At 35.7% G+C, this 12,037-nt stretch overlaps 1 protein-coding gene and 1 non-coding gene across 4 annotated transcripts in view; one reads left to right on the top strand and one right to left on the bottom strand.

Moving 5' to 3' along the window:
• SOX6 (SRY-box transcription factor 6) overlaps positions 1-12,037 on the top strand; it is a 588,617-nt gene that overhangs the window by 56,479 nt on the left and 520,101 nt on the right. The window lies entirely within an intron of this gene.
• On the bottom strand, positions 7,854-7,960 carry LOC118907979 (U6 spliceosomal RNA). The gene has a single exon (XR_005023058.1). It is a non-coding gene; the product is annotated as a U6 spliceosomal RNA (small nuclear RNA).

Below are 12,037 nucleotides of genomic sequence, written 5' to 3'. Positions count from 1 at the left end.
CATACAAGAAAATTCAGGTCTAGGGTATAGAGTTCTATAAATTTCTACAAATGTGTATGTCATGCAAGTACTACCATGCTCAAGATACAGAGTATTTTCCTCATTCCCAAAAGTTCCTCTTTGACTAAGCCCCTTTTTAGTCAGTCCCTCCACCCTGACAACCATTAATCAGATTTCTTTCTTTATAAACTTATCTCTTTCACAATGTCATATAAATGAAATAATATAATACATAACCTTTTGTGTCTGCTTTCATTTAGCCTAATGCTTTTGAGATTCATCCATGTGGTTGCAGGTAACAATAATTTATTTGCTGGGTAATATTCCATTGTATGGAGTGTCACAATTTGATTTTCACTCACCAGTTGCTAGTCAGTTAGGCTGTTTCCAGTTTTTGTTTTTCATGATAATGGGTAAAGGTGCTTTATACATTTATATATAGGTCTTTGTGTGGACATGTTTTCATTTCTTTTGGGTAAATACCTAGGAATGTATTTGCTATGGTGGATGATAAATGAATGTTTAACTTTATGAGAAACTGCTAAAAAGTTGTCTAAGACGGTTGCATCAGTTTTGTATTCCCATCAGCAATTTATGGCTCCATTGCTCCATAACGTCACCAGCACTAGGTATTGTTTTTTTTTTTATCTTCTTTTTAATTTTAGTATCGTTAATCTACAATTACATGAGGAACATTATGTTTACTAGATTCCCCCCATCACCAAGTACCCCCAACAAACCCCATTACAGTCACTGTCCATCAGCGTAGTAAGATGCTATAGAATCACTACTTGTCTTTGTGTTGCACAGCCCTCCCCGTGCCCACCCCCCACATTATACATGCTAATCGTTATGCCCCTTTCCCCCTCTTATCTCTCCCTTCCCAGCCATCCTCCTGAGTCCCTTTCCCTTAGGTAACTGTTAGTCCATTCTTGGTTTCTGTGGGTCTGATCCTGTTTTGTTCCTTCAGTTTTTTCTTTGTTCTTATACTCCACATGTGAGAGAAATCATTGGTACTTGTCTTTCTCCGCCTGGCTTATTTCACTGAGCATAATACCCTCTAGCTCTATCCATGTTGTTGCAAATGGTAGGGTTTGTTTTCTTCTTAGGGCTAAATAATATTCCATTGTGTATATGTACCACATCTTCTTTATCCATTCATCTACTGATGGACACTTAGGTTGCTTTCATGTCTTGGCTATTGTAAATAGTGCTGCAATAAACATAGGGGTGCATCTGTCTTTTTTAAACTGGGCTGCTGCATTCTTAGGGTAAATTCCTGGGTGTGGAATTCCTGGGTCAAATGGTATTTCTATTTTGAACATTCTGAGGCACCTCCATACTGCTTTACACAATGGTTGAACTAATTTACATTCCCACCGGCAGTGTAGGAGGGTTCCCCTTTCTCCACAACCTTGCCCACATTTGTTGTTGTTTGTCTTTTGGATGGTGGCGATCCTTACTGGTGTGAGGTAATAACTCATTGTGGTTTTAGTTTGCATTTCTCTGATGATTACCGATGTGGAGCATCTTTTCATGTGTCTGTTGGCCATCTGAATTTCTTCTTTGGAGAACTGTGTGTTCAGCTCCTCTGCCCATTTTGTAATTGGATTATTTGCTTTTTGTTTGTTTAGGTGAGTGAGCTCTTTATATATTTTGGATGTCAAGCCTTTATCAGATCTGTCATTTATGAATATATTCTCCCATACTGTAGGGTACCTTTTTGTTCTGTTGATGGTGTCCTTTGCTGTACAGAAGCTTTTCAACTTGATATAGTCCCACTTGTTCACTTTTGCTTTTGTTCCCTTGACCAGGGAGATATGTTCATGAAGAAGTCACTCATGTTTATGCCAAAGAGACCTGTAGATTTCTATTAGGTCCATCTGTTCTAGTGTGTTGTTCAGTGCCTCTGTGTCCTTATTTTCTGTCTGGTGGATCTGTTCTTTGGAGTGAGTGGTGTGTTGAAGTCTCCTAAAATGAATTCATTGCATTCTATTTCCTCCTTTAATTCTGTTACTATTTGTTTCACATATGTTGGTGCTCCTGTATTGGGTGCATATATGTTTATAATGGTTATATCCTCTTGTTGGACTGAGCCCTTTATCATTATGTAATATCCTTCTTTATCTCTTATTACTTTCTTTGTTTTGAAGTCTATTTTGTCTGATACTAGTACTGCAATACCTGCTTTTTTCTCCCTATTGTTTGCATGAAATATCTTTTTTTAGTCTGTGCATGTCTTTGGGTTTGAGGTGCGTATATTGTAAGCAGCATATAGATGTGTCTTCTTTTTTTATCCATTCTATTAGTCTGTGTCTTTGGATTGGTTCATTCAGTCATTTTACATTTAGGGTGATTATTGAAAGATATGTACTTATTGCCATTGGAGGCTTTAGATTCGTGGTTACCAAAGGTTCAAGGGTAGCTTCTTTACTATCTAACTCTCTAACTTAACTCGCTTATTAAGCTATTATAAACACAGTCTGATGATTCTTTATTTCTCTCCCTTCTTATTCCTCCTCCTCCATTCTTTATATGTTAGGTGTTTTATTCTGTACTCTTTTGTGTTTTCTTTGACTGCTTTTGTGAGTAGTTGATTTTATTTTTTGCCTTTAGTTAGTATTTGGTTGGTCTGCTTTCTTTGTTGTGATTTTATTTTCTCTGATGACATCTATTTAGCCTTAGGAGTGCTTCCATCTAGAGTGGTCCTTCTATAATACCCTGTAGAGGTGGTTTGTGGGACGCAAATTCCCTCAACTTTTGCTTGTCTGGGAATTGTTTAATCTCTCCTTCATATTTAAATGATAATTTTGCTGGATACAGTATTCTTGGTTCAAGACCTTTCTGTTTCATTGCATTAAATATATCATGCCATTCTCTTCTGGCCTGTAAGGTTTCTGTTGAGAAGTCTGATGATAGCCTGATGGGTTTTCCTTTGTAGGTGACCTTTTTCTCTCTCTGGCTGCCTTTAATACTCTGTCCTTGTCCTTGATCTTTGCCATTTTAATTATTATGTGTCTTGGTGTTGTCCTCCTTGGGTCCCTTGTGTTGGGAGATCTGTAGGCCTCCATGGTCTGAGAGAGTATTTCCTCCCCCAATTTGGGGAAGTTTTCAGCAATTATTTCTTCAAATACACTTTCTATCCCTTTTTCTCTCTCTTCTTCTGGTACCCTTATAATGTGAATATTGTTCCATTTCGATTGGTCACACAGTTTTCTTAGTATGCTTTCATTCCTGGAGATCCTTTTATCTCTCTCTGCCTCAGCTTCTCTGTGTTCTTGTTCTCTGATTTCTATTCTATTAATGGCCAGTTGCACCTCATCCAGTCTGCTCTTAAGTCCTTCCAGAGATTGTTGTATTTCTGTATTCTCCCTCCTTACTTGATCCTTTAGCTCTTGCATATTTCTCCGCAGGTCCATCAGCATGGTTATGATCTTTATTTTGAATTCTTTTTCAGGAAGATTGGTTAAATCTATCTCCGCAGGCTCCTTCTCAGGGGTTGTCTCTGTTATTCTAGACTGGATCAAATTGTTCTGCATTTTAATGGCAATAGAGGTAGTCATAGGCAGTTGGCAGGTGTGCCAGCTGGGAGAAAAATGTCCTGCACCCAGGGAGCAGCTTCTGGTTTTATTTCGTGGGCCACTGCAGGTGGGGCAGCCATTGGGGGAACCCAGAGCCCTGCAGGAAGAGGCAGGTACGCTGGGTGTGCTCTCCTGCAAGAACGGCGACCCTTGGTGCCCTGTCCTGGCTTCCTCTGTCTTTGCATGCCTGTGGGGCCTCTGATTCTGGCCTGGGTGGCTGCAGAGGAAGCTCTGAGTGATTGCTGTGGGCGTGGTTGCTCTCAGGATGCTCCCCTGCTATGGTGGGGTCGTGCTGGAGGGGGAATGGACTGGAGGCTGTTTACCACCATGAGGGGCTTCAGAGCTGCACTGCCTCCCAGGGGGCTGGAGCACCTGAATTTCCCCGGGATTCCCAGCTGCTGGGCTGAGTGTGCCGGGTCACTCCCATCCAGCTCTAAGGCCCCTGTCCCTTTAAGACTTTCAAAAAGCGCTCACTTTTCTTTTGTCCCTGGGGTGCTGGCTGCCGGGACCCACTCACAGATTTTACTGTTCCGTTTCCCTAATATCCAGCACACCATGCAATGTGTGTCTTTGCTCCCGGTGCAGATGACTAGGGCTGGGTATTTAGCAGTCCTGGGCTTCCACTCCCTCCCTGCTCTGACTCCTTTCCTCCCACCTGGGAGCTGGGGTGGGGGGGCACTAGGGTCCCACCAGGCCACGGCTTGTATCTTACCCCCTTCGTGAGGTGCTGAGTTCTCGCAAATGTAGATGTAGCCTGGCTATTGTACTGTATCTTCTGGTCTCTCTTTTAGGAATAGTTGTATTTTCAAAAATATATATGGTTTTGTGAGGAGATTTCCACTGCCCTACTCATGCCGCCATCTTGGCTCCTAGTATTGTTAATTCAAATAAAAAATTGTAAGTATAGTTCACTTACGGTAATTTCTCATTGGAATTATATTTCCATTTCCCTAATGACTAATGATTTTGAGAATTTTTTTCATGTACTTGTTTTTCATCTGTATCTCTTTGGAGCAATATATTTTTAAATGTATATTTTTTATTATTAAATTGAAAAAGTTCTTTATATATTCTATATACAAGTCCTATATCTGACATATGCTATAAAGATGTTTCTCTCAGACTATATTTGTCTTTTTATTTTTCTAACAGTGTCTTTCAAAAAGCAATTTTTAATTGTGATGAAATCTAATATGTCAAATTTTTTTCTTTTATAGTATATGCTTTTATGAGATATTTACTTAGGTGAAGGCCAGAAGATTTTTTCTTACAGATTTTCTTTTAGAAGTTTTACAGATTTCATTTTGATATTTAGGTCCACATTAAGTCCACTTCAGCTTTTTTTATATATGATATGGTAGTGTAAGGTAAGAGTTTAGGTTCATTTTCTTGTATATGGAACTCCAATCGTTCACAACTATCTTTTTTCTTAAACAGTAGAATATTTAATCTAAGGCAGTGTTGATATAACAAAGTATTATGCAGCCATAAAAAATTTGACTTCCCCAAACAAATATATGGACAAATTAAAAACCGTATAGTATTTTCAAACCCTATTATATTTTCTAAAACAAATGAGTCAATCCTATGTGCTTGCTCATTCCTTCTTTCCTTCATTCTGTAAATCTGTGGTGCTTCCACCTTGGCTGTCACTCCCCCTTCAGCCGACAGAAATGCTTTTGCCTATGCACAGATGAAATGAGTTTGGTGTACTAAATACATTTTCAACTTCTGATATTTTCAGCTTACATTTGGTTTTTATCAGGATGTAAAACCATTGTAAGTTGAGGAAGATCTATATTATTTTTCTTCTACCTGAAGAACTTCCTCTGACATTTCTTGTAGTGCAGATCTGTTGCTGATGCATTCTCTCCCAACTTTCCAATGTCTACCTTCATGTTAGTTTCTACATATTCTATATACAATTCTACATTGGTAGTTAATTTTCCCTAATATTTTAAGGTCTTTCATCGTGGGCTTTGAGTTTGCATAGCTTACTGAGAAGACTCCCTCACTCTTATTTATTTTTCCCTTATATGTATTGTGTCATTTCCCCAATCCCAACACCGTCTGCTTTTAAGATGTTCTCTTTATCACTGTTTTGAAGTACTTCGATTATGATATACCTTGTGTTTTCTTTCTGTGGTTTATGTTTCTTCTGCTTGTATTTTGTTGAAGTTATTGAATCTACGGGTTTATTGTTTTTTTTAAATTTGGAAAACTTCTTCATTCTCTTTCTCCTCTTTGGGATTCCACTTATATGTATGCTAGACTATTTGATGCTCTGTATATTTTAAAAATTATTTGTTTCTCTGAGTGTTTCAACCTGAATCATATATTTATATTGCTGTGTCTTCAAGGTCAACTGTTAATCCAATCCAGTGTATTTTTCATTTCATATTATTTCCCTCTGTAGAAGTTATGCCTTTTTTATATACCCTATTTTTCTTAACACATTCATATTTTTTTTTCGATATTTTTGGACATAGAAGCACATTTTAAAATAGCTACTTGAATATCCTTATCTGCTAATTTCATCATCTCTGTCATTACTGGTTTTGTTTCTATAGATTAATTTTCTTTCTGTCATGTGTCATATTTTCCTAATTCTCTGTGAGCCTCTAATTTTTTAAAGCTTATAAAAATTATTATGGCCATATTCATATAACATAAATAAATAATTTCAGCAGTTTTAAAGTATACAGTTCAATGGCTTTCAATACACTCATAATATTGAACAACCATTACAGCTATCCAGTTCCAGAACATTTCATTACCCTCAAAAGGTAAAGCTATACCCTTTATGCTATACCTTTTAAGTTACTCTTCATTCCTTCCTCCTCCAAGCTACTGGCAACCACTAATATTTCTGTCTCTATGGATTTGCTTATTCTAAATATTTCATAAAAATGGCATCATGCAACATGGTCTTTGTATCTGGATTTTTTTGCTTAATATATTTTCTAGGTTCATCTATGTTGTAGCATGTTATCAAACCTTCATTTTTATGGCTGCATAATATTTTGTTTAATGGCTATATCTTCATTTATTTATTCATTTATCAGGTGATGGACATTTGGGTTGTTTCTACTTTTAGCTATTGTGAATAGTGCTGCTATGAACATTCATGTGCAAGTTTTTATTTGAATATTGTTTTTTTTCAGTTTTGGAATATACCTAGGAAATGCTAGATCATATTATAGTTCTATGTTTAATATAACAGGAACTCTCAACTGTTTTCTACAGTGGCTGCAACATTTTACATTCCCAGCAACAATGTTTGAGGACTTCACTTTCTCTACATTGACATCAACACTTGTTATTTTCTATTAATGTTGTTTTTTAATTATAGCTATCATAATGGGTATTAAATATTATCTCATTTGGTTTTGATTTGCATTTTTCTAATGAATAATGATGTTGAGCATCTTTTCATGTGTTTATTGGCCATTCAAATCTTTTGTTCACTTTAAAATTGGATTGTGTTTTCATTGTTGAGTCATCAAAATTCTTTATATATTGTGGGTACTAGACCCTTATTAGATTTATGATGATATATTCTCCATTCTGTGCGTTTCCACTTTCTTGTTAGTGTCCTTTGATGCACAAAAGTTTTAAATTTTGATAGAGTCCATTGTATCTATTTTTTCTTTTGTTACATATACTTTTGGTGTTATATCTAAAAAATCATTGCCCAATCCAAAGCCATTAAGATTTACCCCATGTTTTCTTCTAAGAGTTTTATAGTTTTATTTCTTACATATAGGCCTTTGGTCTATTCTGAGTCAATTTTTCTTTTTTTTGGGTGTATGATGTGAGGCAATGATATATGTGAATATCCATTTTTGCTGGCCCTGTATTGAAGAGACTGTTCTTTCCCCATTGAATGGTCTTGGCATTCTTGTTGATAATCAGTTGACCTTAGTTACATAAGTTTATTTCCAGGCTCATGGGATGTCTTTCTATTTATCTATGTGTCCATCCTTATGGCAGTACTACACTGTTTTGATTATAGTAACTTTGTAATAAAATTTGAAATTATAAAGTGTAAGTCCTACAACTTAGTTGTTCTTTTTCATGGCTGTTTTAGATATTCAGGGTCCCTTGAAATTTCATGTAAATTTTAAGATCAGCTTTTCCTCAGAAAAATATGGCATTGGATTTTTATAGGGATTGTATTGAACTGTAGATCCATTTGGGGAATATTGCCATCTTTAAAAAAGAAATATATATATAGTCCTTGCTCATTTTTTAAATTGAAGTATAGTTGTTAAGTATATGGAATGCTTCACAAATTTGCATGTCATCCTTGTGCAGGGGCCATGCTAATAGTCTCTGAATTGTTCCAATTTTAGTATAGGGGCTGCTGAATTGAGCACTCCATCCTAACAATGTTCTTACAGTCTATGAACATGGGGTGTCTTTATATTTATTTAGATCTTCTTTAATTTCTTTTAGTAATGTTTTGTAAGGCCTTTAATATTTGATTGAATGGTAAGAATTGTGAAATTTATGATATTTAATGCTAGATTTAGTTTTACTCCTTTAAACAGTAAAGGCTAGCACATGAAGTTACTTGGAATCAGTTAAGTGAGGCTTGCTTTCTTAAGCTTTTCTAGTGAGGCAGCATGGACTAGGAATAGTTTAGTCCAACTACTTGATGAGAACTTTTTGATGATTCTTTAACTTAATGTCCATGTATTATGAGGTCTTTTCAGTGTGGATAGTGGGCATATAAAATATTCTCAGCCCTGTGTGGGCTCCATACATTTTTCAATCTGTTGCTTTCTAAGTGGTTATTTTTCCAGAGTAGGGTAATTTCCTCTAACCTATCTGGTAATCTCTAGTCAAAGACTGAATAGAACCCCTTTGCACACCTCTGAATCACTTTCTCTATGCAACATTGTCCTTTGTTAGTGCTCTTCCCTGTTAATTCTAGGCTTCTTGGTCTCTTTGCTGTTTAATCATTGTTTCTTCAACTCAGCTAGGCTCTGTGCTCTGTATGGGATCTGCCTGTGTGTACTGCAGCCTGGGGACTCCACGAACAATTGTCAGCTCTCCTTATTTGTTTCCCCTCTTTCAGGGGTCATATTCCTGTATTGCCTATTGTTCAGTTTCTGAAAATCATAGTTTAATATATTGTTTCTAGTTGTTTAAAGCATGAAGGTAAATCTAGTTCTTGTTACTTCACCATTGCCAGAAGTTGGAAGTTGTGAATCACCATATCAAATTGAACTTTCATTGATATAAGGTGAGGAAGAACCACATTAATTTTTGTGTAGTGCCTGAATGAATGTGGGCACTGTCTTTAGATTATTTCAGAAGTTTATATCCTTAATGCTAGTTAATTAATAATGACAATTTTTTATTGTTCCATTTTCAAGTAAGTTCTTGCTTAATGACACAGTAAATGCCCACAGTGTTAAAAATTATTTCTTTAAATAATTCCACTTTAAAAGCAAATAACTTTAATGGAGTAGATAAAAAATGTGTATGGTAGATGGAAGGCACGGTATCTTAAATTCTCTGTGCTTCAATTTTTTTCATCTCTAAAGTGAAGAAAATAGTGATATAGTTGCTGTAATATATGTAATATCTATGTAATGTGATATATATGTGTTTGGGATACTTTCAGGCTATATAAGTGTGAAGCATTATTGTCTTAATCATAATCATCATTTTACTTATCATACAAAGAGACATGGATGGGGTTAGATCATGAAATTTAAAGCTATAAAAATATCCAATTTAATATCAAATTATGCCTGGATGTACTAATTTTGAATATTCTTGACATGAAAAGTTGAAGATAGAACCTGGAGTTTGGGCTAATAGTATATAGCTCAACCAAATTTGTTTTTGGTTCTGTGAAACTTGTTAGCTAGAAAACATTTTCCCTCTTAGATCTTTATGTTATTACTGGAACTATCAATATTGAGTGCTGAAAGGAAATTAAGATGAGAATTTTTGTGCCAGATATGTGATCTATGCCATAGCTATTCACATTTTAAGTAGAGGTTCAAATTATTGATATTATTAAGCTCTGAAAGAGATATTATAGTTAAACTTCAGGCAAAAAAATATGCTGGTATGTATATTGGTTTACGCAGGAAATGTTTTCCTAGAAAGTTGCATGTTCATGAGTTTTTTTTTTTTGGTATCATTAATCTGCAATTACATGAGGAGCATTATGTTTACTAGACTCCCCCCATGACCAAGTCCCCCCCACATATCCCATTACAGTCACTGTCCATCAGCATAGTAAGATGCTATAGAATCACTACTTGTCTTCTCTGTGTTGTACAGCCCCGCCCCCCCACCACATTATGTTCATTTAGCTTTTGGTAGCTAAGGTCACCTCCAAGGTTAGTATGAAAGAATACGGTGTTAAAAAGAACCTGCTTTTGAGATGGAGAGCTCCTTAATAGTAGACATTGCCTAGCATATTAGTAGGTGCTCAGTTAGTATTTCTACCTAATCAATTTTTTAAAAAGTTGTAGTTGTGTGTATGTGTGTGTGTGTATAGACTGCTCTTGATTTAGAAATAAGGTACTATACCTTTTCAGAAATGGAGTTTGTAAATTATTATGGGTAATATAAATATTAACTGTCATTTAACAATTACTGGTCCCTGATGCTGAGAAAAAGTACTCCACTGAATTGATCCCAGTCTTTAAAATCTGTTTGCTAAATAAACTTTTGAATTCTAATGGTGTAGACCATTGAGGTTACTTGAAGAAATGAGTGTTTTTCTTCTTGTTATGTTAGGGTTGGAAAATATTCTGTTTTAGCTCAACAGAATTCAAATACATAACTGATTCTAAAGTCATTTTGATTTGCTGTTTCACTAATAACTGAAATTATTAAAATTCTTAGTCATACTATTAACTATAGTGCTCAAGATTTCTTAACTTGCTAAATTCTGTTGGACTAGTTTGTTTTGGGAGATTTTTGTGAATCAGCAGCTTAAGTTAACAGTTCAAACAGTTGCTGCAGAAATTTGCTTGTGAAGTCATGATTTATACCATTATTTTTATAACTAACACCACAAAATAACCATGCTACTACAGCTAACAGTAGAGTTTGGAAATGGTAGATTTTAATGTGTAAAGTTATTACATATTAATGGAGAGAGATGTTATTTCAATGATATGTTTTTATTCCTAGCTTCTGTTTTTATTAAGGATAATGAAAACCTTGTGTCTGAGACTGTGAACGAAACTAATGTGACCCTTGATATGACCCACCTGTTGTGCTTTCACAATCAATAATAGTCCCTTCATGTGAGGGTGATCTGGCAAATAGCAATATGCCAGCATGATGGAAAATACCATTTGCAAATTTAAGTTGCAGAAATTGAAATATGCTTGGATTAGGTCCTAGATTAAAGTAATGAAAACAGCTTATCTAACCAAATATTTGGAGAAAAGAAGGTATTAATAGATGCCTGATTCCCAATGCCTTTTTCAGTGGGAATTGTTCCTTGGTTATATATACACTTGTCTATCAAGTTCCTTATAAAATAAGTGACTTCCTAATGCTGTGTTTGGCAATTTTTACAACTAGAAAAGCAAAATAACCAGTGACTGGAATCTAAACATTCCCAATGTTGTTGCATTTATGGAAAATTAAAGATTTTATTTAGCATTTAAAACCAAATTTTTGAAGTATCAATCATGCTTTAAAAAAAGAAAGAAACAAGGAGTAAGCAATCAGTTTGATTCTTAGAGCATTGGTATTAACAATAGCTTTCCCTGCTAGACCACATTTGGCCTGCATTTACCTGGAGAGTAGTCCACCAGATGAAGAATTGTATCAGTTTTGCAGATAAGGTTAAGGGCACCATCATCTGGTAGATATTTTCACCAGCTTGCAAGATATCTTTGGCATATTCATTTTTAGGAAGATCCTAGTGATTATATATTCAGTGAGTAAGCATCAGTGTCTCAAAGCTAAAGAATATTAATATACCACTTCTCTGCAATGCACAGGTCAAATCCCATCATTATAGAAATCACTGTATTATAAAAACATTGATATATCTTGGCTTCTGGCTGAGGTTAAAAATAATCCATAACTAGTCAAAACTCAGTTTAAACCTTCTGTAGAAAACTCTCCCTCTTTGGTGGCTGCATGGACATTTGTTGATGAGGGTTCCACTGGGAGGGCCTTTATATAAGGAAAAAGGATGATATCAGGGGTCTGGTTGAAAGTGTGCTAGATGACGCTTTAGTACTGTGTCATGCTCAGCTCTGGGTACTGCTGCTGCCAACACCAGTGGAGGCTGGGAGTGAGGACTGGGAGACAGTTGTTTTTGGAATGTCCCAATAGAAATCAATGCATATTTTTTATAGAAACTGAAATGTTATAATCCAGTGCTCAGGTACACTGTGAATGGAATGGCATAGGACTGATTCTAACCACTACTGGTATAATTGTGTCTATGAGAAAGTACA

Source organism: Manis pentadactyla, chromosome 9 (assembly GCF_030020395.1).
Source record: "Manis pentadactyla isolate mManPen7 chromosome 9, mManPen7.hap1, whole genome shotgun sequence".
Classification (NCBI taxonomy): domain Eukaryota; kingdom Metazoa; phylum Chordata; class Mammalia; order Pholidota; family Manidae; genus Manis; species Manis pentadactyla.
The sequence above is the reverse complement of the archived record's forward strand: the minus strand, read 5'-3'. Positions and strand labels throughout refer to the sequence as shown.